Source organism: Danio rerio, chromosome 17, assembly GCF_052040795.2.
Source record: "Danio rerio strain M-AB ecotype USA chromosome 17, GRCz13ab, whole genome shotgun sequence".
Taxonomy (NCBI): Eukaryota; Metazoa; Chordata; class Actinopteri; order Cypriniformes; family Danionidae; genus Danio; species Danio rerio.
This window is the reverse complement of record NC_141037.1, coordinates 27914449-27942142: the sequence shown is the minus strand read 5'-3', so window position 1 is coordinate 27942142 and position 27694 is coordinate 27914449. Positions and strand designations below refer to the sequence as shown.

At 39.8% G+C, this 27694-nt stretch overlaps 1 protein-coding gene and 1 long non-coding RNA gene across 10 annotated transcripts in view; one reads left to right on the top strand and one right to left on the bottom strand.

Annotated features, from left to right (window-relative positions):
* Window positions 1-3563: 3563 nt before the first annotated feature.
* The window catches only part of ccser2a (coiled-coil serine-rich protein 2a), a 69314-nt gene continuing 45183 nt past the window's right edge, over window positions 3564-27694 (top strand). For all 9 annotated transcript variants that reach the window (XR_015513417.1, XM_087290596.1, XM_087290601.1 and 6 more), the window contains exon 1: window positions 3564-4267. The gene's annotated coding sequence lies outside the window, so the exon portion shown is untranslated. The remainder of the gene's footprint in view (window positions 4268-27694) is intronic.
* On the bottom strand, window positions 15309-27090 carry LOC147833100 (uncharacterized). The gene is made up of 3 exons (XR_015513418.1): window positions 24780-27090; window positions 22118-24742; window positions 15309-16012 (listed from the first exon to the last, which is right to left on the bottom strand). It is a non-coding gene; the product is annotated as an uncharacterized LOC147833100 (long non-coding RNA).

Sequence of the window (27694 nt, the reverse complement as noted above, 5' to 3'; positions counted from 1 at the left end):
TTTAAAAGCATGTAGTGAAACCAACTCTTTAAACTGAAACTTTGGAGGTTATTCCTTGTAAAAGGTGCTGCATATTTAATACTTCATTTAAACTTTTTTCCCATTTCAGCACCAGTGGTACAGACAATAAAAAGATTTCCTGAGACTAAAGCCTGTAGTTAGAGACAGTTTTTTTCTTTAACAAATGTAAGTTTGGAGATATGAAGGGAGTAAACCCAGAATAGATTTATAAACAAAGATCTGACAATGCTTGAGCCTACAAGTGGACAAAGCAGACCATCCTACCCGAGTGTACAACACACGATGATGACTGAGGGATTTTAGATTTGTCATAAACCTCAGTGCACCATGGTAAACAGTGTCTAAAGCATGCAAAGATGCATGCATATAATAACATTGCCATAGTCCAATACACACATAAAAGTTGCAGAAACACGCTTCTTTTGGCATCAAAAGGAAGACAAAATTTGATTATAAAATAGAAGCCTAAAATAACTTGCAATTATTTCCCCAGTTGCTGAACATGAGGGCTAAAATAAAAAAATTTAAAAAATAAGATAAAATGTATTTTGAAGAAACGTAACCATTGACTTCCATAACACTTGTTTTTTCTATGGAAGTGTATGGTTACAGGTGTTCAGCTTTCTTCAAAATATCTTCTTTTGTGTTCAACAGAAAAAAAGTTATAAATGTTTGAAAGTAAACTTTTACATTTTGCGTGAACTATCCCTTTAAGTTAATAGGTGAAACATTTCATTGTGGTAATCTTTAAGCAAAGCTGACCATATGCTTCTGTTCTGGAATGGCAGTACTTCTTTAATGGCATCAGTTTGATGGTTGGGGAAAATATGCTTAGCCACACCAAACTGTTTATTTGCTGTGAAAGAAAGATCAAAGAAGGAGTGCAAAAAATAAAAATCCTCATCATCACACTGAAATAAAAGCCTGTAGCAACTTACAGCTTAACCAGATTTTAAATAAATTGGGAGACTTTTTGCCATTTGGGATGGCCAAGGAAAATATCCCACCTGACCTGAATTCACCAGAATCTTTAAATTTATGAAGCAACTTCACTTTTAGCTGTAAAGCAGTGTAACACATGACTTTGGTGTCATTATTTTTCTCAGTTTAGTTAAAAAGAGTTTTTGTGCTTTTATCTACCTGCAGTTAGTTAAAATGTACTTTTCATTAATTGTCTACTGTGGCAACCCTATTTGGCTTCAACAATTTGTAAATGTGGACATTTCACCCTAAAGGGACATTTCAAAAAATGAAGATAAAAATGAAAATTTTCATTTAGTTTGAGTTTCTTTCTTGAGTAAAAAGACATTTTGAAGAATACTGAGAGCGATAGTCAAGGGATTCCGTAGTATTTCCTTTGGATGATGGCTACTGGTTTCCAACATTCTTGAAAATGTATTCTTTATTGCTCAATAGCAAAAAACTGACAAAAGTTTGGAATCAGTTTAGGTTCAGTAAATGGTGAGCAAATGTTCCATTTTTGCACAAACTATACCTTCAAGAACTCAGTTTTGTTTTTTCCCTCACCAAAGAATAGTCATATGTTTTTTCTTCCATCAAATGAATCTGTGTGAATGTAAAGACTACAGAAGCTTTTTCAAAAGAAAAAGTTCTTAAAATTTAAATTAAAATGACATATTTATATATTTAGTGATTTTTTTCTTAAAATATCATCAAAGTATATCATTCTATAGCTCTCTCATTCTCATTGTGCAGCCCTACTGAAGCACTGTTATAGATTTTTGGCAGGACAAAAAGCACAAAAGATTTTGTTGCTGAAGAAGTTGCCAGTTTTATACTTCTACAGTCTACATTTTTTAAAGGCTGAAATCTCTAAGGTTATTCAGCAGATTAAATTTTAACAGCTAGAGCTGAGAGTTTCCCATAGTCTATCAAGGTAGAAGGAAAACTGAATGGTGTAGTAAATTTGGTGAGTCAAGTGTGCACAAGTACACTGGAAATCTTCAGCATGGTGATCCTGACTGGCACACAAATTAACAGAAACTACAAATACACCCACAAGCACGCACGCATGCTTGCACGGTATAAAATAGTGATGTACTGTAAAAGTAGCAGATCTTTTCTTCCATATTGTTATGTTTTTAAATCAAATTACTAAAAAAGAAAATTTAGCAGAAGGACTTCATTGGTTGTCAATTAAGGAAGATCTTAATGCCATCACAGTGTATAAATTGTAGGGTTTAAAGGGATAATTTCCCTTAATTATTTAACTTACCATTTACCTGCCATCAAGTGCTTCCAAACCTTTAAGAGTTTTTTCCTTCTGTTGAACCAAAAATTGAACAAAAAGAAACAAACACAATATATACAGTAATAACTAATGTTGTGTTTAACAGAACAAAGTAAGTCAAACAGATGAATTTGACATTTTGGGTGAAGTATTTCTTTGGAGACGTTCACTATCTAAATGCCACCAGAGACATTTTCAAAGGGACATTTCACTCAAAAAAGCCAAAAAATTCTGTATATTTTTTTCACCAGCAGGCCATTCAAGACATCAACTTGTGAGCCACAGGTTTTGATTCTGTTCAGCCTGTTATTTATTATAATTTTTTTTCATTAAGGACCACGGCTTCAGCTTAAAACCTTTTAAATGGTCTTCTGAAGAAATAATAATTTTAAAAATAAAATAAAATGCATGTATGACTGACGACGCGGTGATGCAGAAGGTAGTGCTGTCGCTTCACTGTAAGAAGGTCGCTGGTTCGAGCCTAAGCTGGGTCAGTTGGCATTTCTGTGTGGAGTTTGCATGTTCTCCCCTTGTTTGCGTAGGTTTCCTCCGGGTGCTCCGGTTTCCCCCACAAGTCCAAAGACATGCGTGACAGGTGAATTGGGTAAACTGAAATTGTCCGTATTATATGTGTGTGAATGAGAGGGTTTCCCAGTGATGGGTTACGGCTGGAAGGGCATTCGCTGTGTAAAACATGTGATAAATTGGCGGTTCAATCCGCTGTGGCGACTCCAGATTAATAAAGGGACTAAGCCGAAAAAAATGAATGAATGAATAAAATACATGCAGTTATAAAATAAATATGGTGTATTTTAATTCAACACCAACTTTGCCACCGAGCCCTCTCCTCCTTTCTTTCTGAGTGAAGTAAGAAACAGGATTCAGGTTTTGCCACAGACACCTGATATTACTGGCACTGTGTTGAAATCCATCCATTAGGCTTTGCCCAGCACTTCACATCTACTATGGTGTGTGTATTAATATCATTGTGTGTATATATGTATATTGATATTAACTTACACAGCCTTTAAAGTAATCTAAATGTTTTCATTTAATTGAAACCAGTTTTGCAATTCATTGACTTAAGCAAAAATATGGAAACTAGGCCCAACACAATCGTATGCCTATATACATGCCTATATAAACAAACTTACAATCCACATCCAATAAGGCAGACAACGTTTGTTTGATATTAAACATAACCATCCTTGCAATTATATAAAACATAATAAACGTTCTACATCACATGTCAACACCGTCATTCAAGTATCGCGCGCGCTCCCGGCAGCTCGTGCACTGTGAATCACGTCCTACGTCACCGAGTCACACTTGCAGCGCGCGTGAGTGAGAGTATGGTCGCTGCTCTCGGTGGGGTTGAGGGAGGTTGTTTGTAGGCGCGGGCCAAAAGCTGAGCGCATGCTTTTTTTTAAACACTAGCGGAAGACCACTAGCTTGCTTTAGCGTCATGAGTAAACCGCTGTTTAGTTCTTTGCTACCGTACGCTTCGCGTTAATTTGGAAGCTGAAGTGAACCGAGCAAGGTGCAGATGAAGAAGAGAGGATGCTGGAATGAGTGACGAAACACAGCAAACATCATGATGGAGTCTCACTTCACCACAGCATCACTGTGTTCCCGCTGCTTTCGCGCTTTAAAGTCGCAGTTTGTAACGCTGAATTTCGATATTTAAGAAGGAGTATTGTTTGCTTTCGTGCTGCTCGTGAAGCCGTTGTTTTGTTTGTGTTGGTAGTTTTAATCGATGCTCTGGAATAATCGCGCTGAGTAAGAGGAAGCCTTTCCTGGTTGATATAATTAACGTGCTTACTGCATAGGGTACATTTCGCTCGTTCATTGTCTACTGTATAATGTTGTATATAAAATAAGTAAGCTGACTACTCGAGCCATGGACTGTGTTAAAATACTAGTTAAAGTTGAACGTGGACTCTTGAGCTTTGACGTTGACATCATGGATAGACGCGGCTGATTTTCATCGAACAGGTGAGTCACATGAGCCAACGTTAATCTAGTGTTTATGTGCACTCTTACAGGGATGGGAGGAGAAGGAATCTATGTTTTAATTCGTGTTCTTTACCTGTTTTACTAACTATTCTGTTAGCATGTTTTCCTAAAAAAAATAATTTGAGTAGAATCAGGGGCGGACTTGATGATTTGGGGGCCCTGAGCAATTCCATGTATAGGGCCCTAGCATTGAAACAAAAAAGATATTTGTTTTCTCTCTAGATAATTTTTAAAAATATATATATTTAAAGTGGAACCTTCTTAAACTTAAAATCTCAATACAATATATTTACAAATAAAAAACAAGCTCACAAACTATGTACAGTTAATTAGCCATACTTACGATTTGTGATTAGATTTTAATATTTGCATGTGCAGTATGATATGGAAGGATTGTTCCACTATTCATGGGACCCGTGGATTTAGAAAAGAAATAATAATGTCAACATTTTAATGGTTTTAGACAAATTTTACAACACATGATAGAAAAATTATAAAATAGCTTCAGAATGATTAATATAGGCTTCTTGGCATTGTTGGCACTGTTTTTCCAGGGCCCTAAGCAATGAAAGAATGACATTGAAGCGTTGTCTGATTGACAAGCAGCAGCTACATGTGTTCAAAAGAATCTAAAACTCTAATTAGGATGAATCTATGCCAATTTTTCTGAAGTAATACAATCTGTATCTAGCTTTTCGCTTGTACGGTGGCTCTGAACTGTTAAAACACCTTTAAAAAAAAGAGGCTTTTTCGGACATGACATATTTGTACACATGCACATCACTGTAACATTTTTTATTCAAGAACATTTGAGCTGGTTTTAGTCCTTAGCTCTTTCATTTTCATTTTGTTTAAAATATATTGAACTTGCTTGTTAATTCATTCCCAATTTGTTATTTAACCTATTTATTTTTATGCAACAGTCAAGTTGCATGTTAATTTGCTATAAAGAAAAGGAAATAATTTTGTTTGTGCATGCTGATTTACGTGAAATCGTGAAAATAGGTCTATATAATCACCTTGCAATTTTGAAATTATTGCTTTTTGCTTTGAGTGTAGACTATTCAGTTCATAAGAGCAGTTCAATCTTTTATGAAGTTTGCTGTTTGCTGCCTATATACATTAGCTATCGGCATCCAAGTCTGAAGAGTTATATCCGCCAAAAAATTTATATATGTGCATCCTTAACCTCACTTATTAGTAAAGTCCACCCCTGTGTAGAATAACATTAAAAATCCAATCACCATTGCGTTAAATGCTCTCAGCACTGTTACAAAATGTAGCACATCACGCAGTTATTTTTAATAATGCTAAAAGAATAAAATAGTTTGCCATTCATTTATGTAAAGTGAGTCAGGTACTTCTCAGACTGATTCACTGCTAGAAGGTCAGAAAATAACCTTATGATTCATTTCTTCCACCTAACGTATTTCGACAGAAATCGTGCCATACTTGTGTATTTATATATGTGTACTTTATTTAAGTACACTTAACAATTACAGTTAAGCATTATATTTAAAAAAAAAACCCATCTAAATATTGGTTAGTAAGTGTTCATTAAAGGGATTGTCAGCCTATTTCTCTAGAATAGCAGTGCAGGAAATAGAGTAATTTATGATGTTCTGCATTTGCAAAAGAAAGCTAATAAGGTAATTTATTGAGTCCAATATTTTACAAATAAATCATTAAATTATATAACAAATTAGGGTTGGGCCGATAAACAATATTTTATCGAATCGCAATAAAATTTATGTCATTAACAATCATAAGCTCTGGACTTTTTTACTCTATATTGATCTAAGACCCAATCACGCAACAGAAATGTGCAACAATGGGAATCTTAAAAGTGTGTTGATATTAGAGGTGTACCGAGTTTTTGGCTGCCAAAAATGTTTTGTTCGAAAAAATGTTATTTAATTGACCCTCTAATTTTTGTGCCTTCAGCCATTCTCGGTTTACTCTTTTACATCTTGAGGCATTAACAACTTATATTGAAATATATATTGTTATTGTTCAATATATCACTAGGGCCAGACAGAATCTCCAGATATTTTTGGCTATTTCTGCTCAGAATATTGTGAAAAATTTGTGGATTTATGCGTAATGGCTTTCAGTGTATCGTAACTAAAAACTTAATATGTTATATAAAAAATAACTTGATAAAAAATGTAACTTGTTAATGTTTACAATTCAAATTCTATTAGATCCATTTATTTGGTAAACAAAACAAGTCATTCATATAATCTACCATAAATCTACTAAAAGACAGAAATTATTTTTCTTAAACTGTATTGTAAGTAAATCATATGAGCGTTTTCATATTAGTCAGTAATATTACTGACATATTACTAAAAACCGAATAAATATAAATTTACACACATTTACTCACAACTAAATAAATAGACTAAATGATGGACTGAAAATCTGCGGATTTCTGCACGCGCAGATTTCGTGTGGGCCTGCATATCGCCCAGCACTATAACAAATACAACTTCTACTGTAAATAATAACCAATTTGTGGTTCCTCAATCCTCACCCCTAATATGTTTTTTTAGTAGATATGACTTGGTTCATATTTATTTATGTCATATATGTTAAATATAAGAACAGAATGATCATATCAGTTATTCTTTTTTTCTGTGCAGTCTTGTGGCTTCAGGGATATAGAGCTTTGTACTGTGTATGATGTGCATAACGATGAAATATTTTTACTGGTCCATAAAGTTGTTATTGACTCGCCTAGCTCAGTTTGTTTGATTTTCCACATTCGCTCTGTTCAGTCCAGACATTATTCATGCAAATGTTGAACTGAACAGCTATTTTGAGAATAGAGATGACCTTTGCCCCTCAGATGGCTTCTGCTCTTTCAACGGTGTCCATCCCAGCAGCAGAAAGAACAGATAACATGCTTTACGCAACACAGCCTTAGGATAGTGTGACTTAATAGATTTTCATATATTCACTGGACCATATCAAATATGTGTGTTGAGTTCACTTATGTAATTCAAAAAATGTGGTACATCACAAATATGCAGTCTTGCTAAATGAAATGTTCATTTAATAGGACTCTGGAATTTTTATAGTGGGTCTTTCAGAGATTTCAGGGCATTTTCACTTCTGAAAAAGGCAGTCTTCTATGTTTTGCTTTCAGTTTCTTGAGGTATTTGTTGAATGTTAAATGCTTGTAATCATATCCACTGAGCACATGTGACGGTGTCACCTGTGAAATTCTGACATGTGATGAAACGCACAGGGTTTATAGGAAAATGTACTGTGGGGGAGCCCTAGAAAGACTTTGATCTCTGACATAATGACTTCCTCTATGGTTTGTCTTTCAACAACTAGCCATGGAAATAACCAGAGATTATTATAATGCTTTTAGAATAACATCACCCTTCTTAAGACATGCCTCTAAGATGTCTACTTAGTTTAAGCCTTGATTGAAAATGCTTTACGGCACACTTTAATGTATGCCAGCAGCTAGTGCTGTGTATTGGCAATTTTCTGGTGATACAATATGCTGCAGCGGTTTAGTATGATATTTTACAATACTTTAAATGTAATAGGACTATATATTGCATTATATCTTAGAACTTCACAGTATACAAGTTTTTAATTAATGAACCAGTCAACAGAAAATGCAGTCCAATCAGTGAGTGTAACGCCACTATTTAGAATTACACTGTTTAGAATATATAGTTTCCATCAAATGAAATAAAATATATCAAACATTGTAAAATCAATACTAGCACAGTTTTCATTGGTTTATACTTGAAATCTTCTGATTTAAAGCAAGCTTTCATATAAAGTACCGTTTAAAAAAAAGTGATGGGACTTGAATGCTGAATCGCAGAGCTTGTGCAAATATTTCCACTTCGCCATGATCAGATGCTGTTTTAGCTTAACTGCGGTTTTCCCATCACTATCATGTTTTGTTGTGAATTTATTTTGTTATTGAAAGGTAGGACATATACGGTAGGGCTGGGAGATAAGTAATCAAAATCGACTTCCAGAACCTATAAATTATCTAATTTTTCCAGGATGATTTTTTTCAATTACGTGTGTAGTCACGTGAGCCTGCTCTGTTAAAGGTTGAGGCTGATTTATACTTCTGTGTTCACTTTGTAGCCACATCTGATCTCTGCTCAAGCAGGACCAGTAGGATCCATTCTTGAGCCATACTTTGCATTAGTTTGTCGATGATTAAAATCTTCGCCAGAGATTCCTTGGGACTGCATATTATCCATTACATCAAAATGGTTATTTACATTAAAATATTTATTTACAGAAGATGCAAGAAATGCACTGTTTAAAATATTATTTACAGGATTTAAATTATTTTTAAAGGTTATTTTGTTTATAAGAGATTGGCATTGAAACATTGAAAAATAGCTTATTTTGTTTCCAAAAGTGCAAGTTATATATATATATATATATATATTTTTTTTTAAAAAGCGAATGTTAGGCAATGTGTGTTTTAATTCCAGTTGTTCCATGATGATGTTCAATAAATAATCATAGATAGTAAATAGTTTGTGTTTCCTTCAATTATTTTGAAATCAGGTAATGCACCATTCATTCAGAAATCTCTCACTTGTAATATGTGAGCACATTTGCTGTACAAAATTTGTCAGCAAACTCTGAGGGCAAACAATATTAAATGTTTAATTAATCAGAATTTTGATTTTAGGCCAAATTGTCCAGCATGTATACACACTTGCAGAATTTACACATTCACTTAAATATCATTCCTCATCAGAGCAGATGTTTTTTTTTATGTTAAGCTTTTTCAGATTCTGTGTGTTTTTCTTATTTTGCGAAAATAAAACTTGCTTCACTCCTTACTAGTGCCTTCTTTAAAGTGGAGGCTAAAATGACTCCCACTGCAGCCAGAGATGATATAATTCTTTCATCCTCCATTGATGGTAGTTAATTAAAATTGAAAATTGCAATGCTAGCATTCACAGTTTAGCAATGCTCCTCTCACATTTTATACTTAGAGGTAACAAAACTGTCATCTTTAGATTAGCACAGGTTTCAGATGTAAACGATTAAGTAAATTTCCACAGATTATTGCCAAAAAGATGCATTGAGGTATTTACTTGTATTGATATTTTCTTGCATGACTAATGCTTGCACACTAAATATGAGTAATTCCAGCGTGGATGTGACATTTAAAGTAAAAATTCAAAACATAAATTCACAGAGAAAAATATCAATCTGTAAACATTTTTATAAATGAGGAATATAATCATGCATTATGGATGCTGAAAAAAGTATGTGAGTTATACAGTATTCATACAGTATAAAAAGTGCTTTTTAGAAATTCTGTGAATTAAATCTGCACAAACCAAATTAAATAATGCTAATCAAAAGTAAAAGAGTAGGCTCACTATAGAACAAATGTGATTGGTTTTATTTTATTTGACATTTTTGCATTTTTGAGGGAAAAGCTTTGTTATGGATGTGGCATCTCTCTGTTATGGATGTGACAGATGAGAAATTGGCACTGGTGTGACTTTGTTAAATCAAATGTAATTGTTTAAAAACACTTAAGAATGTCTCTGTCAATGTTTTTAAAGTACTTTAAGTACTTGGTTACACACAAAATGTAGAAATGATTTTGTTAAAAACTTTTCAAGGCAGTGTTGACATTTGCATGGAATTGCTCATCTAGAAAATGCATACAATGCATATGGCTTAATTTGGACATTTGGGTTAAGACTAAATCATGTTAGTTAAGAACATGTGTCTGTCATCTTGTCATTTGGCACTGGGGTGTGTACACACCACCCACTACATTCGGCATTCTTTCTGTTTACGAAGTTGGCATAGCTGTCAGTCAGTGCTGATGTTAATGGCCATGAACTGTCAGAGGTGCAGACGAGACTGCATTAAGCCAGAAGCATCAGTACGGCCCCCTCCCAAAATTAAAAGTCCTCACTTAGCACTTGTGTTGACAGACTGTGTGTGTTCGTGACAGGTGCGAGAATCTCTTCTTTATTGGTCTGGTTTGCATGTGTGTGTTGACTGTTCCAGCAGCTGTCAAGCATGTGTGTTTGTGTGTCTGTTAGTTGAACTCCTCTATCAAACTACTGTCTGATAAAATTTTTCCCATAGCTTTTTTGTCCTTGTGACTAGCGTCAACTATTTGGAAGGGGTGTTTATAACAGCAGTGGCTGTTAGCTGATCATCCTGAGGCCTGTCTGGGAGCTCCGGTCCATGGGATTCTCGTATTGCATTCCAGCGAGTGTAATTTAGTATTATGTGAAGTATCCAGGCAGCTAAATATCTGTCCTCAGCGCCAGACAGCTGTTCGGTGGTAACTTTAGTTGTTGAGTTCTGCCTGTATACCCTTGCATCATTGAAATGGGATTAAAACTGAGACTTGTTAAGTCGATAATTATTTTTATGTTATGGCTTATAAGTCGTAGATGGCAGGTATTTTAATGATAAAAACACTAAAACTTAAAAGTAGCCATTTTAAAAAGGACCAGCAAATTATAATGTAAAGTGCAAGACATTTATATCCATTTTGAGTTTTGCTCAGAATTGAGTACAGCATCATCGGTCATGAGTTAGCATACAGTATACGATTAAAGGAGTTCTGAATGATTAACAACATATGTTATAATATTGTTATATTTTTATAACAATAAAATAAAAATATCCAATTCTAAAAAAAAATAAAAATATCTCTGATAAAAGCAGAGATAAACACTACACAATCATGTTATGCCAGTCAGAGGTTTGGGGTCCGTAATTCAGCAATAAATTATTTAAAAGTGACAGTAAAAATATATAATGGTAAGATCTTCAGCTTTAAAAAAAATGCTGTTCTTTTGAATTTTCTGTCTATCAAATAATTAAAATAAATGTCTTAAAATTTTAAAACTTTAAAGAAAATTTGAAGGATTATGTAAATTTGAAGGATTTTAAAAGTTGAAAAAAAACTTGAAAGTTTGAAGGATTATGTGACTATTAGTACTGTATTTCTGAGCAGAAAATGCAGCATTTGTGAGAGACTTGTTTCAAAGACATCAATAAAGGTAGCCTGATTTTTAAATTATCTGTTCAGTACAGTTATTCATGAAGCGTGTGTTTCTGTCTGTTGGAATATTTTCCACACAGATCTTTGATGTTTTGGTGAAGACTACTGTGGCAGCAGATTTGTCTCCTAGAAACTCCCACATTATTTACTCTCATGAATGTCTCATCTCAGCTTTCTTGTGTGTGTGAGTGTCCTCATGTGATGCTGAGATATAGTTTTCATAGGCTTCTTGATTATTTGAGTGTCTGTAGAGAAAGCCCTTCCTCATGTTCATATCATCTTTCTATTTGTTGTGTGTTTGCAAATGGCTTTGTATTTTTGCTGCTGTGCAAACAAGCATCTCTTTGCAGTGCATCTGTCGTAGTCGTACACACCTCTCTGAATAAACAGATCATCATCAGGCCAGATCACTGTTTGTAAGTACAATAATTTGATAACTGAGAACTTTTTTTTTTTTTTAGTGTCTGCTGGCATTATCTGGCATTAATTAGACTGCATATTTTCTTGAAAAGAGCATAAATGTGATTCAACTTGTTTGAATATGCTGCCAGTAATATTTCCTATATTTGCCTGTGTGACATCATGGTTGGAGAGTCATTAAAATTTAATTTATGATGGAGAGTGGAGACAGTCAATATAGACAGGAAGTCATAAAGACTCTAAAAAGCCACTATAAAAGATGCTATCACAGTTTAGAAATGTATGCTAATTTAGTGGAATATACTTGAATCAGGTGTAGTGCTGCAATTTAGGGTCATTTCAATAATCAATTTGTTGGGCAAAATTTCAAAATTATAATTAATAAACAACAAATATAGCTCTGAATGTGTCTGCGAGAGAGACCGAACGTGTGCAAGAGAGACCAATAAAGACTAATATATAATATCAAGACATTGTTCTGTGCCCTCCATTGAATTAGGGCTGTGTATCCCCACTAATCGATAATGGTATTCGTTGCAAATGAATTTTATTATCGATAATTATTGATTTTACTAATTAGTTGTTGCAGCAGCTTTAGTCAGGTTTAAAACTGGACCGTGATCAAGTAAACTTCACTAAGCACTTTCAATGAAGTCCTTGGAAAGCTTTCAGAGACCGTTTTAGTACGATAGGGGCTAATCATATTTGTATTACATGTAAGAATACTTGTGTGTTTGAGATTTTAAAATCTGTTTCTGTTGCGATTTGCAGATCTGTTTGTGTGTTAGTCTGTCTGGGATAATAGCATTATCAGTTTCGTGTCTGCTCTTCTGTTTAGTTGAGGTTGATGTCATGTTTAGCCTGTTTGACTTTCAAATGGGCAGTTTACATATTAAGTTTAGTCTGTCTTTCCACACACACACACACGCACACACGCACACACACACACACACACACACACACACACTGAAAGTTAGAAGTGTGCAATTTTGACAAAAATGATATATCAGTATTTTTTCTATAGACCTTTTTATATTTACGGGTTTCTCGGTAGCGAAAGTCATTATAGTTGGGAAAACTTAAAGTGCAGTGAATGAAAGAATAAAACAAATAATATTTTCGCAGTCTTATTTGCTCTTATTAAACAAAGACTTTTAGAAAAAGAAAACAAATTGTGTGAGACTGATGATGGCAGCCAGAGGAAAGAATAACATCAAATTTACTGTCCTGTCCCATAGACGCTGCATTAGAGACTCCTCGCACAAGCTGTTATTAGCTTTTTGTAATTTGAAGCAAAGATGATATAATACACAAATAAATATTAAACATTTTTTCATATATTTAAAGTAAAATCTAAAATTAAAAACTTTTAAGGATTTAAGATGCTGATGACCGTTAAACGTCTCATAACAGGCTTGTGTAAAGGGTCCGTTAACAACAAGAATGAAACTACATTTGCATTCTTGTATCTGGTACATTGGCTCGTTTAGGCCTGTCACTGGTTAATAAATATGACAGTAAAATAGAAAGTCAGAGATGGCAAATCCCTCTTTTATTGAGTGATTAATTGAATTATTCATTCAAATGATTAAAAAAAGATAGATTTATCAAGAAACAAAGCAAGTGACTTTCTTTAAGATAACAATTGAATTATTGAGTCATTTGATTAATCCAAAACGAGTTTAATTATGAAAATAAATAAAACATTAAGTGCACAAATGTGAAAAACAACTATACGGAGTTTAAAATGTCACACAATATTAACCTGTTTATAAATCCAATCATTTAAAATAAATATTTTCTTTTATAGCTTGAATTAGTCTAATAGTCTTCTTCACACAGTGAATGGTTTTGCAAAGAAGTGTTATTGTTTGTTTTGATGAAGTAATCATGTTGCAGAGAATATCACACACTTCTACTGATTTCTGAAGAGAAATTGTTATTGTTTAAAATCATTTAATGAATCTTGTCCTCTTTCACATTACAATATTATATGTTTCAAACCATATTATGGTTTTATTTTGTGTAAATTATCATCCAGTTTTTGGATAAAGCTCAATTATTAAACATGCATGTTGGCCATGGCCACCTTGAATAATGTATCTCTCTTTGTCAGTGTGTGTCTTTATAAACTGCTTCTTGTTCTTACAGACCAGGTCATGGGAATTAAACACAGAACATTATGTGAATGTTGAGTGGCTTGGAAAGTACAAGAGACTTGTCGAGTCATCTGACTGAAAACTCTTTTATTTTGTTGCACGCATTAACAGGAAGGACATTTTGCATTAACGTAAGTGGATTAGGTTTGTTAGGCTGAAAGATGAGATTGAGAAACAATACAGGGAGTTCCAGCCGAACTTAGAACTATGAGATCTATGAGATCTGTTTTCACAGAGCCTTATATTTATATAGTCTGTTGTGTCACTCATAATGCTCCAATTAATCTTTTCTCCGCAATACAGTGTAGTTTTTATGCACATACTGATCAAGTGACTTTACTAAGCAGGGTAGGGATTTGCTGCTTCAAGTTTTCTTTGCTGGTAATCACAGTTAATCACCACATGCTCATTGTAATGACCACCCTACATTACTGTGATTGCTTTCAAGGATCTGCTGTCTGATCTTTTTCTTTGTTGTGCTTAAAATGACAGTTGAGACTAGACACTGTTACAAATGAAATTAAGGTTTTTGGGGTACATCTTGTTAGATTATCATTTGATTGGTGTCATTTGATGTACCATCATTATGATGACTGTGTCAATCCATATTCTATATGTGGAAGTGTTAGCACTGATTACCCCAGGCTATACCCAAACAGCTGTGGCCTTTTGAGTTTTTTGTCATTATACAACATTGATCGACAGTATATGAAGAGCATTGCTTCAGGCTACTGTAACTAACATCACTGTGTTCCCTATTAAGAGTGTCTGACTAAAGAGTTGCTAGACTAGAATACATTAGGCCAGTTGCAGATGTTTGGACCAAGTCCAAATCTTTAGAGTTCTAACTAAACTAAAACTAAAGTCTTTATTTTGTGGTGGAAGCCCATAGTTCCTGTTATTCAGCATAAACAACAGCATTCATTGACAAACTTCATTGTCAACTTCATTGACAAACCCCTTTTGCATCTGAACAAACTTTTAGGGTGTTCTTTTAAACTATGTATTAGTTTACCTTATATATAATTGTGATATGAATTTTATTTCACCAGATGAATTGAATCACTCTATTCAATGAAAGATTTCATTCATTTAGATTGATTAGGATAATGAAGTACTTTCTATGCTGTGCTTTTGCTTAAATTATATTAAATGACAAGCATATATAAAAACAACATAGCAAAGATACAAGTGAAATAAACAGCACTTTATAGATTTCAAAAGAGTCTAACAGTATTTCAGGTACAATCAAGCACAAAATAAAACTCATTGTAGAAATTATTTTAAAATAAAAATATAATTTTTTATGTTTATGTCATTTTAATGAATCCTGCGATGTGACTATTGCAGATACACACATTGCGATATCGATGCTCAAAGTATTTATTTTGTAGCCCTAGTTCACTTTATTTAAAGAAAAAAAGCACTTTGACTTTGTAGCAGTCAAACTGACCAGTTTGGTTGGAATCATGTTCACTCAAAAATGACAGTTCTGTTATCTCCCTTCACTTGTTCCAAACCTTCATTAGTTTTGAGCACAATATAAGGTATTTTGAAGAAAGCTGAAAATCAAAGTCATTGGCAACATTGACTTCCCCATAAGAAGTCAATGGTTACAGGTGTTTCCTTTCTATAAAATATCTTCTTTTTGGTTAAAAAAAAAAAAAACTCATACATGTGTATAATCACTTTAGGGTTAGTAGATAGTGAGTACATTTTCATTTTCTTAAATTTTTTTTGCCATCTTTTCTCAAAATTTGCAGCAATATCTACATATTTAATATACAATTATTGGGAGATTTAGAGCAATACATTGTATATGTACAGAATATGCATTCTGTACATGCATTCTAGCCTGGAAAGCGCCCACCTTATACTGTGGTCAGAGAAACATTGATAATAAATAGTGCCTACTACAGTATATGATATTCTTTAAAAAAAAATGGTTTTGCAGAACAACCATAAGTACTTGAAATTAGGGATGCTCCAATCGATCGCCCAGAGATCAGTAACCACCGATAATCACATTTCATGACTCGATTGGTACTCACTAAACTGGCTGATCTCAAGAACCGATCACAATTGTTTGTTCCCCTTCGGTTGGGGAACTTCAGTGCCATGAATGGGAGGATTCGGATCAGAAGCCGCTTATCTGGAGAGTATTGAACGGGCCAATGAATGAAATTAATTGGCAGCGTAAGCTTGCGCAGGTGTGCGACATCTGCAATCATCTCAGCATATAAGCACACCTGAAGCCAGCAGACGCCATCCTTTTCGCTTCAGATCCTTTCTGAGTGAGTCGATGAGGGTTCCTCTTGCTGATCAGCACTTCAGAGCGAACGAGTGTGTCTCCCGGTCCAGAGTGGGTCTTCGCGGTGGCAGACGGTCGAGCTGGGTTACTCCCTTGCCTGCGGTTCTTTGGGTCCGGTCCTCCAGAGCGGTGCGTATAGTTGCAACTTTCCTAAAAGAGCAACACAGTCGTGCAGCACGTCCTTTTCAGGATGGCGCTCCGACTGTGCGTTTCTGGATGCGGGGGTTTCCTGTCTCCGGATGATGGACACGATCACTGCATTGCATGTTTGGGGGTCCAGCATGTTAATGCGGTGCTCGCGGGCGGTTCATGTCGTCATTGCGATGCCATGACCGTTGCACAGCTAAGATCGCGGCTAACTTTCGCAAGAGAGCGAGCCACCCCAGTTGCCTCCTGTTCTAAAAAAGCAGCGGGCGCTCGGGCAGATCTGAGGGTTTCAGCGGGAGCTAATCCGCCGCCCACGGGCTCGCGGACCTCTCGCTCCTCACGGCGCTCCATCCAAGCTTCGGGTGGTGAGAGTGATCCGTCTAACCAGATGGTAGCTCTCACACTCGCTGACACCGGAGATCAGATGTCCTCCGCGGCATCGGAGGGTGGGCTTTCACTGTCCGACGAAGATCCGGACCCGCTCGCCCCCTCCGGGCAGGTGAGCGCTGTCAAATCGGATCCTGAAGCGGACATGTTAGCCGTGCTTTCCCGGGCTGCTTCGGCCGTGGGGTTGGAGATGGTTTATCCCCCAGCTCCGCGGCCGGACCGACTAGATGGGTGCTACGTAGAGGACCAGAAGGCGAAGCCTTCGAAGCCTCTCGTCCCCTTCTTCCCGGAAGTGCACAGTAGGCTCACGCAGTCCTGGAGGGCACCTTTCTCTGCCCGTGCTGCGAGTGCCTCCGCCCTCACCGCCCTTGACGGCGGAGCTGCCAGGGGGTATGAGGCGATCCCGTCAGTGGAGCGCGCTATAGCGGTCAATCTTTGTCCGCGCGGCGCCTCTACGTGGCGGGGTTTGCCCCGCCTCCCGTCCAAAGCCTGTAGGTTGTCTGCCTCCCTCGGAGCCAGAGCTTATAAGGCTGCGGGCCAGGCTGCTTCTGCTTTGCACGCGATGGCCACCTACCAGCGCTACCAAGCGCAGGCGCTGGCCGAGCTGCACGAGGGCGGGTCCAACCCAAGCTTATTACATGAGCTGCGCACCGCGACCGACTATGCTCTTCGGACTACTAAGTCCGCCGCGTGTGCGCTGGGGAGGACGATGTCCACACTTGTGGTTCAGGAACGCCACCTCTGGCTAAACCTGGCCGATATGCGCGACGTTGACAAAGTTCGCTTTCTTGACTCGCCCATATCCCAGGCTGGCCTGTTCGGCGACACCGTCGGTGAATTCACCCAGGAATTCAAGGCGGTGAAAGAGCAGTCGGATGCGATGGGCAATGTCATCTATCGGCGTGGCCGTAAGCCCGCTCCGCCCGCCGAGCCATCCACCTCCGCTGTTCCTCGCCGAGGGCGCCCGCCAACGAGTGCTGCCCCGCCCCCGCCTGCGCCTCCGGCCAAGCGGGCGCGGCGTTCACCTCGAAAGCAGGCAGCCCCTCCTGCCCAGGGCGCCGTTAAGTCCGGTAAACGGACCGCGAAGCGTCCCTGAGACAGGCCATCCGGAGAAGAGGAAACTTGCTCTTTCCCCGCTGGAGGGCGGGGCCCCGATAACAACGGTACTTTTCAGTGCCACCAAAACATCAGTAAAAGAGCACTTTTTCCCTTCCCCGGATGTGACTGCACGAGTTCTGCCAGTCCGGGACGCGCTGCCTTCCGGCTCGCAGACTCTACGTGCTTCGCCAGTGGCTCACGAGCGCTGGGGGGACGGTCTCCCTTCCCTCAGCCCTCCAGCCCCCTCTCCGGAGTCAGGGTGCGGAGCCAGAGCGAATCGCTCTCCTCCAGCTTTTCCGCGGGACCCTCGTGCTTCCCGGATCAGCACACCCACTCCGCGCTGCCCCACCGCTGGTACGTCAGCGATTGTAGCGATGACTCCATTAGCGAGGGCTCTGCCTGCCTGGTTAGCGCGGGCCAGCCCCTCGCGGTGGCTCATACGCACAATCAGACTCGGTTACGCGATTCAGTTCGCGAAACGGCCCCCCTAGTTTACGGGCGTGTATTTCTCCAGGGTCAACCCCCTGTCCGCCCCTGTCTTGCGAGAGGAGATTGCTGCCCTCCTGGCGAAGGGTGCAATCGAGCCGGTTCCTCCAGCCGAGATGGAGAGTGGGTTTTACAGCCCATACTTCATCGTACCCAAAAAGAGCGGTGGGTCACGGCCAATCCTAGATCTGCGCGTTTTGAACCGCTGTCTGCACGCTGTCACGCAGAGGCGCATTCTCCAATGCGTTCGTCCTCGGGATTGGTTTGCAGCCATAGACCTGAGGGACGCGTATTTCCATGTCTCCATTCTTCCACGCCACCGCCAATTTCTGCGGTTTGCGTTCGAGGGTCGAGCGTGGCAGTACAAGGTCCTCCCCTTCGGGCTCTCTCTGTCTCCGCGGGTCTTCACCAAACTCGCGGAGGGTGCCCTAGCGCCCCTTCGGCTCGCGGGCATTCGCATACTCAATTATCTCGACGACTGGCTGATTTTAGCCCACTCGCGGGAGCAATTGATTATGCACAGGGACGAGGTGCTTCGGCATCTCCGCCTACTGGGGCTTCAGGTCAACCGAGAAAAGAGCAAACTCGCCCCCGTGCAGAGGATTTCTTTTCTCGGGATGGAGCTGGACTCGATCACCATGGTAGCGCACCTCTCCGAGGAACGCGCTCGCCTGTTGCTGAACTGTCTGAGGGAGCTCGACAGCAAACTAGTGGTCCCACTGAAGTTCTTTCAGAGGCTCCTGGGGCATATGGCATCCGCAGCCGCCGTCACGCCGCTCGGGTTGCTCCATATGAGACCACTTCAGCACTGGCTTCACGATCGGGTCCCCAGACGCGCATGGCACGCGGGCACACACCGGGTCTCGGTTACTGCGCTGTGTCGCCGCGCCCTCAGCCCTTGGAACGACCCCTCGTTCCTACAGGCCGGTGTGCCTCTAGGACAGGCGTCCAGCCATGTTGTTGTTTCAACAGACGCTTCCAACACGGGTTGGGGGGCCGTGTGTCGCGGGCATGCGGCTGCGGGCCTCTGGAAGGGTGCCCAGCTGCATTGGCATATCAATCGCCTAGAGCTGTTGGCAGTGTTCCTCGCTCTCCACCGCTTTTTACCGGTGCTGGAGCGGCAACACGTGCTGGTCAGGACGGACAGTACGGCGGCGGCGGCGTATATCAACCGCATGGGGGGTATGCGCTCTCGCCGCATGTCTCAGCTCGCCCGCCGTCTGCTCCTCTGGAGTCACCCGCGGCTGAAATCGCTGCGCGCCATTCACGTCCCAGGCACGCTCAATCGTGCAGCCGATGCGCTCTCACGACAGCTGTTACGCCCTGGAGAATGGAGACTCCACCCCGAGTCTGTTCAGCTGATATGGGCGCGATTCGGGGAGGCCCAGATCGATCTGTTTGCTTCCCCCGAGAACGCTCACTGCCAGTTGTTTTTTTCCCTGACCGAGGGCTCTCTCGGCACGGATGCACTGGCCCACAGCTGGCCTCGGGGCATGCGCAAGTATGCGTTTCCCCCAGTGAGCCTGCTCGCGCAGTTTCTGTGCAAGGTCAGGGAGGACGAGGAACAGGTTCTGCTAGTTGCGCCCCTTTGGCCCAACCGGACCTGGATATCAGAGCTCTCACTCCTCGCGACGGCCCTCCCCTGGCGGATCCCTTTGAGAGAGGACCTACTCTCTCAGGGACAGGGCACCATCTGGCACCCTCGCCCCGATCTTTGGAACCTCCACGTGTGGTCCCTAGACGCGAGGAAGACTTAGGTAACCTACCGACTGCGGTGGTTAATACCATCACTCAGGCTAGAGCCCCCTCCACGAGGCGCGCCTACGCCCTGAAGTGGAGTCTATTCACTGAATGGTGCGTCTCTCGCAGAGAAGACCCCCGAAATTGCCAGATTAGTGTTGTGCTCTCTTTCCTTCAAGAGAAGTTGGACAGCAGGCTGTCGCCCTCCACTCTCAAGGTTTACGTGGCCGCCATCTCCGCTTATCATAGCGCGGTAGCTGGCGGCACCGTGGGAAAGCATAACCTGGTCATCCAGTTCCTTAGGGGTGCTAGGCGAATTAATCCATCTCGCCCCCCTCTCATGCCCTCTTGGGATCTCGCCCTCGTTCTCACGAGTCTGCGATCCGATCCCTTTGAGCCACTCGAATCAGTATCTCTAAGATTTCTGTCCCTGAAGACAGCTCTGCTGGTTGCGTTGGCCTCCATCAAGAGGGTCGGGGACCTGGAGGCATTTTCGGTCAGTGACTCGTGCCTGGAATTCGGGCCGGATTACTCTCACGTTATCCTGAGACCCCGCCCCGGTTATGTGCCCAAGGTTCCTACCACCCCCTTAGAGATCAGGTAGTGAACCTGCAAGCGCTGCCCCCGGAGGAGGCAGACCCAGCCCTTTCTTTACTTTGTCCAGTTCGCGCTCTGCGCATTTATGTGGACCGTACTCAGAATTTTAGATCATCTGAGCAGCTCTTTGTCTGTTATGGCGGTCGGCAGCAGGGAAGTGTCGTATCGAAACAAAGATTATCCCACTGGATTGTGGATGCCATTTCACTCGCTTATTCGAGTCGAGGTCAGCCGTGTCCCCCGGGAGTACGTGCACACTCCACTCGGAGCGTTGCATCCTCTTGGGCGCATGCACGCGGCGCCTCTCTAACAGACATCTGTAGAGCTGCGGGCTGGGCGACACCCAACACATTTGCAAGGTTTTACAATCTGCGAGTGGAGCCGGTTTCCTCAAGGGTATTAGGTAACCCCTTGGTGATTGAGGAGACAACTCGGTAGGGTGTTGAAACACGCTTGCTGCGCCATTCTCCCTAACACGGAGGTACGTGCGCCTTTTTTATCTGTCAGTAAAGTTCCCCGTCAGGTGAGCCCTGCAGATTCCTCCGTGGCCCCCAGCACTGACTCAGCGGAGGAGTCACTTGCTGGCCCACTACGTTGTAGGTCTGCCCGCTGGTCAGCCCGCGTTTTGGGTATAGGTGCCTGCTATGCGTGATCCCCACTAGGCGATCCCATATGCTTATTCCGCCACGGTTAAGTCCCCCCCCTGGGCGGACCCGTGTCTTCCCTCTCCGCTAACCACTCTTTGCTATGCGTACTCCCCCTTTTTAGGGCTAGTCCATAGGTAAATTCTGCCATCTATCCCCCCCTTGGGTAACGGATGGCCTCCGCAGCGTCCTCCCTATCGGGATTGCACGCTTCCCAACGTACTGTCGTATTCCTAGAATTATCTAGATGCTCACGACTTCCCAAAAAATATATCTAAATCCGTAAAACTTCTGTTGAAGTAGGATAAATTAGGGCCAGGGACACGTTGGAGGACCGCGCCCCCCATGATGTGGGTGCGTCACGCTTGCTTGACTATCTCCTCATCGGGGGTGTTGGTAAGGTGCAGTCATTATGGCGCTTTCCATATTCTCCCATTCATGGCACTGAAGTTCCCCAACCGAAGGGGAACGTTCGAGGTTACAGAAGTAACCCTTCGTTCCCCGAGGAGGGGAACGGAAGTGCCATATTCCGTCGCCATAATGACTGTCCCTTAGCTGTTTGAAAGTCTCTTCAGCTTAAAAGGATGGCGTCTGCTGGCTTCAGGTGTGCTTATATGCTGAGATGATTGCAGATGTCGCACACCTGCGCAAGCTTACGCTGCCAATTAATTTCATTCATTGGCCCGTTCAATACTCTCCAGATAAGCGGCTTCTGATCCGAATCCTCCCATTCATGGCACTTCCGTTCCCCTCCTCGGGGAACGAAGGGTTACTTCTGTAACCTCGAACGTTTGTATGTTTTCAAGCAGAGAACACATAAGAACTGAAATCTTTTGACATATCAAAACTAAATGTTTTTTGTTTTTAAAAATATTACAAGTTCATTAAATCCTGGCTAGAAATATTCGGGGAAAATATTTTTTTTCACTTGAATATTTAATAATATATCTATTGTAATATATGTATTGGAATAAGCAGTATGGACCTATCTCCTTTTAGTAAAGAAGTAATGGATTTATAGGTGTGCAATTTAACTCCTTATGCATCAAATATGCACTCCAAACTTCATTTAGACCTTAGACAATTCTTCCATGATTTACAATGTTTCCAAAGTGCTTTATTAGTGATTTTTCTTGCCATTTTTCAAGAATCTGTTTTTATCTGTTTTGTTCTGTAAACTTGCTTCTGACCATGACATGTTCACACTAAATTGTTAAGTATCTTAAGCTTAGGTTTTTTAATACATGGACTGAAAATGTGCTTTATGCCTTATAAAGCTTGAAGCATCAGAATCTGTACTCTCTATTAGCCAATCACCATGACAATTTATCGGTACTCTGTATTGGCCGCAAAAATCACTTATTGAATCATCCTTACTTGAAATCAATGCTAAATCTATTTTTATTTTATTTTATCATGTTTTAATTTTACAATCAAACATAACCCATCAACTATTAACTGACTCCGAGAGACCATTGTTCTGTAGACATTTAACTGTGAATGTTTGTCTGGGTGCTTGAATATGTCTCTGTCTGGAATAAACACACAGTGCGTAGGAGAAAATTGGCTTTACTGTGTTAGTCTGAGCTTACAGTGACCCAAAGCAAAGAAATACTATTGAGAAATATTGTCAGATGGAGAGCCCATTTGGACACACCTCAAAGACTGTTGTCTGTGTTTAGTTGGACTGTAATGCATTTAATCCAGCCCTCAAGCAGATCTGCCTTATCTCAGTAAGCTGCTCTCTGTGACAAATCCATACCTGTGCACACCTGAGGCCGGCTGAGCTGAAGATAGAAAACAAGCAGCAATGTCAAACAGCAGCTTACTTCGTACCATGTGCTCTGCAGCAATAAGCACTTTTGAATCACCTCCATCAATAAGGACAGGCAGATTCACTACCGAGAAGCAGTCAGACAGAAAGTCTAATTGATTTTAGTGTCGGGCCATCGCATGCTGTGCACATACACACACACACATTATGTTTGCTGTTTAGCTGCCTCAGATATATAAAAGAGTGGTCAGCTTGTTCTTTCTCAACCCCTTAACCCAAAATACACATACACAAAATAAATGGTTTCTAAAACTATTTTTTCAGAGCGTTTACTACAGACTTTTTAGAGCTATGTGTGATGTGGTGGCTTTCTTTTTTCGAATGCTTGACTGATTCAAGATTAAATCCTTATATTTAAAAGGTTCATTTATTGAGTTTAAGTACCAAAAGATTCAAGTAACATTCAATTTACTTTCTAAAACTTGCAAACCGTAGTTTGTTTAAATTTATACTGTCAGTCGGGAGATTAAATAGATACATTTTTACAAAAAAGGTGCATGAAATATTAAGGCACTGACTTATACATCCTGAACGAAAAATGTTACATACGGTGCATCTGGAAAGTGTTCATAGTGCTTCACTTTTTCCACATTTTTTTGTTACAGCCTTATTCCAAAATGGATTAAATTCATTATTTCTCAACATTCTACACACAAAACATCATAATGACAATGTGAAAAAGAGTTTTTGGAATTGTTGCAAATATATTAAAAATACAAAACCTGAAAAATCACATGTACAGAAGTATTCACAGCCTTTGCTCAATATTTGTTGATGCACCTTTGGCAGCAATTACAGCCTCAAGTCTTTTTGAATATGATACCACAAGCTTGGCACACCTGTCTTTGGAAATTTTTGCCCATTCCTCTTTGCAGTACCTCTTAAGTTCTATCAGGTTGGATGGTAAGCAATATTGTTCAGCCATTTTCAGATCTCTCCAAAGATGTTCAATAGGATTTAGATCTGGGCTCTGTCTGGGCCATTCAAGGACATTCACAGAGTTCTTGTGAAGCCACTCCATTGATAATTTGGCAGTGTGCTTTGGGTCATTGTCCTGCCGGAAGATGAACCATCGCCCCAGTCTGAAGTCAAGAGCACTCTGAAGCAGGTTTTTATTCAGGATGTCTCTGCTCATTGCTGCATTCATCTTCCCCCCTATTATGACTAGTCTTCCAATTCCTGAAGCTAAAAAAACATCCCCACAGCATGATGCTGCCACCATCGTGCTTTACTGTTGGGATGGTATTAGCCTGGTGATGAGCGGTGCCTGGTTTCCTCCAAACGTAACACCTGGCATTCCCTCCAAAGAGTTCAATTTTAGTCTCCTCAGACCAGAGTATTTTGTTTCCTATGTTCTGAGAGTCCTTTAGATGCCTTTTGGCAAATTCCAGCTGGGGAGTCTTTCGTCTGGCCACTCTACCATACAGAACTGATTGGTGGATTGCTGCACAGATGGTTGTCCTTTTGTAAGCTTCTCTTCTCTCCACAGAAGAATGCTGGAGCTCAGACAGAGTGACCATTGGGTTATTGATGACCTCCTTGACTAAGGCCCTTCTCCCCTGATCACTCAGCTTAGATGTCTAGCCAGCTCTAGGAAGAGTCCTGGTGGTTCCAAACATCTTTCACTTATGGATGGAGGCCGCATTCCTGTCTCGGAGGTCTATATACAATTCATTTCATATCAGGACATAAACATAAAAATTTGGGAAATTAACAAAAAGTAACAGCAACATTCAGCATTAGCAAATTAGGTTTAGGTCACGAGTCAAACATTGCTAATTTCAATAGTTTTAGCAGTATGTTGGTCTGGAGGTGTATGTTAACACAATGTCCGTCCAACAGCTAAAGCAAAATTAGTTCATGCAACAAGACAATGATCCCAAACAGCTAAAAATATATCAAGGTGGAATACTCCTGGGTCATCTTGGCTGAAATGCTGAGCTAAGAGCTGTGCAAAAAACTCCTCCAGAATAATCTGAGAGGCTGAGAAAGTCACACAGAAAACGATTACTTTAAGTAAATACTGCTAAAAGTGGATCATCTGAATCATAGGGTGTCCTATGTGGCTTTTCTCTTTGGCTTTTTTGTTGCTGTAAATAAATAATGACATGGTGTGAGTTGTCATGTGATGTTGTTCATCTGGGTTGTTTTATCTTCCAATTTTGAAGACCTGCCAGGGACTATATAGTTTTTTGCTATGTTCTTATACTGAGAAGCATGAAATTCAATGGGGTTTGCAAGCTTTTCCACATGGCTATATACAAACGTGTGGTTGATGGGTGTGAGGGTTGTTTGTTTTGCATCATTTCGCACATCATTAAAAAAGGTTCAACCCACGCCTCATAACCTTGAGCTTTTTCCATTCAATTACATGGTTTTTCAGTGGGAAAACACTTTCTGTTTGAATTAGTCCTTTAGGAATAGTGATATGTTCTGTGTTACGGTGGTCAGCTCAATTGTTTTTGTTATCATTGTCACTATTGCCTTGTTGTGAGCTTAATTATGCCATTTGCTAATATTTAAACTCAAAATCACCACCTCTACATTAAATAGAATTGTATTATAAGATGCATTAGCCTTTGTTACCATGTGTATTCTACTGTATACGTTTAGGATATCTGTAATACAAAGAATGTCCTAATTTGAGATGATTTTGGTGTAACTTGTTAGATTTTGGAACTTCTTTGTCATTAGTTGTTTACAACAGCAGCAACAACAATGTGATAGTTTATCTAAAGCCATTGGGAGGGGTTTTTCACTGAGACCTGAGGTCCATTTAAAATCACATTTAGACATCACATCACATCCTGCTGTGTTTGATTTGAAGTGACTCCTTTTTTCTTTGGTTCTAGTTACCCACAGAACTCGTCTGCATGTCTTTTGGAATTAGAATGATGTCTGCCGATGTGTGTATACTGCATGTGGGTGGGTTTTGAGATGCAGGTAAAAGATGCAGAGTTTTTTTCTGTGACTTTTTCATTCTAGTCGAGTGAGTTTTGTGTGGGAAGGAACCAGTTGACAGATGGTCTGGAGCGTTGCCATAGTAACCTCATGTATGACATCATCTGACCTCAGGCTTCAGCAATTACGCTCCTTTGCCCTTTGAATGTATTTTATGTTTATGCAGATTTATGCCGGTATGCATTCTGTCTTCTTTCCTAAAATCTTTCAATAAAGTCTTCAAAGCTTTGAACCAATGTAATGTGTAATGTTGAACCAAATCAACTAGCTCTGAAATGTTTAATTTAAAAATCATTTAAAAAGGCAGAAACACTAGTGTACTCTCATGAAACATGAACGATCATATCCAATTTGAAACAACAGCACCATATGAACATTAGCTTTTAGATATTGAAATTAAGCATACAATATTAATGTTTAAAGTATGTTTTACTATAATCAAACATACACTACCAGGTTTTTAACAAAGGTGTTGTGCTTTCCCAATGTATTTGATTAGAGCTACAATAATAACTGTAATAATGTGATTTTATCATGATATAAAATAAGTTTTCTTTATGCATTTCAGTGTCATATTATCCCTTTAAAAATCATATTAATATGCTCATTTGGTGCAAGAAACTTGTTTTTATTTCTATTATTTGCCTCCAGGTATAGCTGTAAAAAAGAGCTTATAATGTTGCTTAATATTGAAAACTATTGAATTTTTAATGAGTATAAATACACTGTTTTGTAAGGCAAACAATTATATTGTTTACTGCACTTTGATATTCAGGTTATCTCTCTGTAAAGACCAGTGAATCAGAAGTCTGCACATTCACACAAAGACATAAAAAATCTATATAATACTCTGCATTGATACAGTAAGTACTTGTCAGGTATTTATTATCATTTACAGTAATTAGTATTAAATAAAGATCAGTCATATTTCTGTGTGTTTTGGCAAAAATGTGAAAATAACTGCTGGTGTTGGGCTGGGGTAGGCTTTGGGAGATCTGTTATGGCTGACCTGATTTGGCAGAATGAAGAGGATTATAAAGCCTGTCAGTCTCTCTCTCTCTCTCTCTCTCTCTCTCTCTCTTTCTCTCTGTCTCGTGTGACTACTAGTATAATCTCTCATCACAGAATGTGGGTCAGTGTGTGAATAAAGATCACTGCATGCACCCTTGTATTCCTCCATTGCTTTTTTTTTTTTTTTTTACGCACGCTTCACATTTGTGTCATAAACAACAGTCCAGCCCTTCATTCAAATCTTGATGCTCTGATGAATTAATATATGATGTTGTATTTAGTTTTCTTTTAGTACCTAATGAATATTTCCTTTAAACCAAGGCTTGTGTAAAAGAATGAACGAAACTGATTTCTGAGAATAAAACCAGATTAGGACAGAATGAAGTGGAACGTCATAGAGGCACCATTCAGCTGAACAGGATTTGGCTTTTAGCCCAGAACTCCCCTCCCCTTTCTCAAATTTACTTGTTTTGGTTTCCTTTGAGCCTTGGACGTAATTCACAGAAAAAATCAATATGGAAAAGAGTGAAGTGAAAACTTTCCCCTTTTTCTTCCTGATG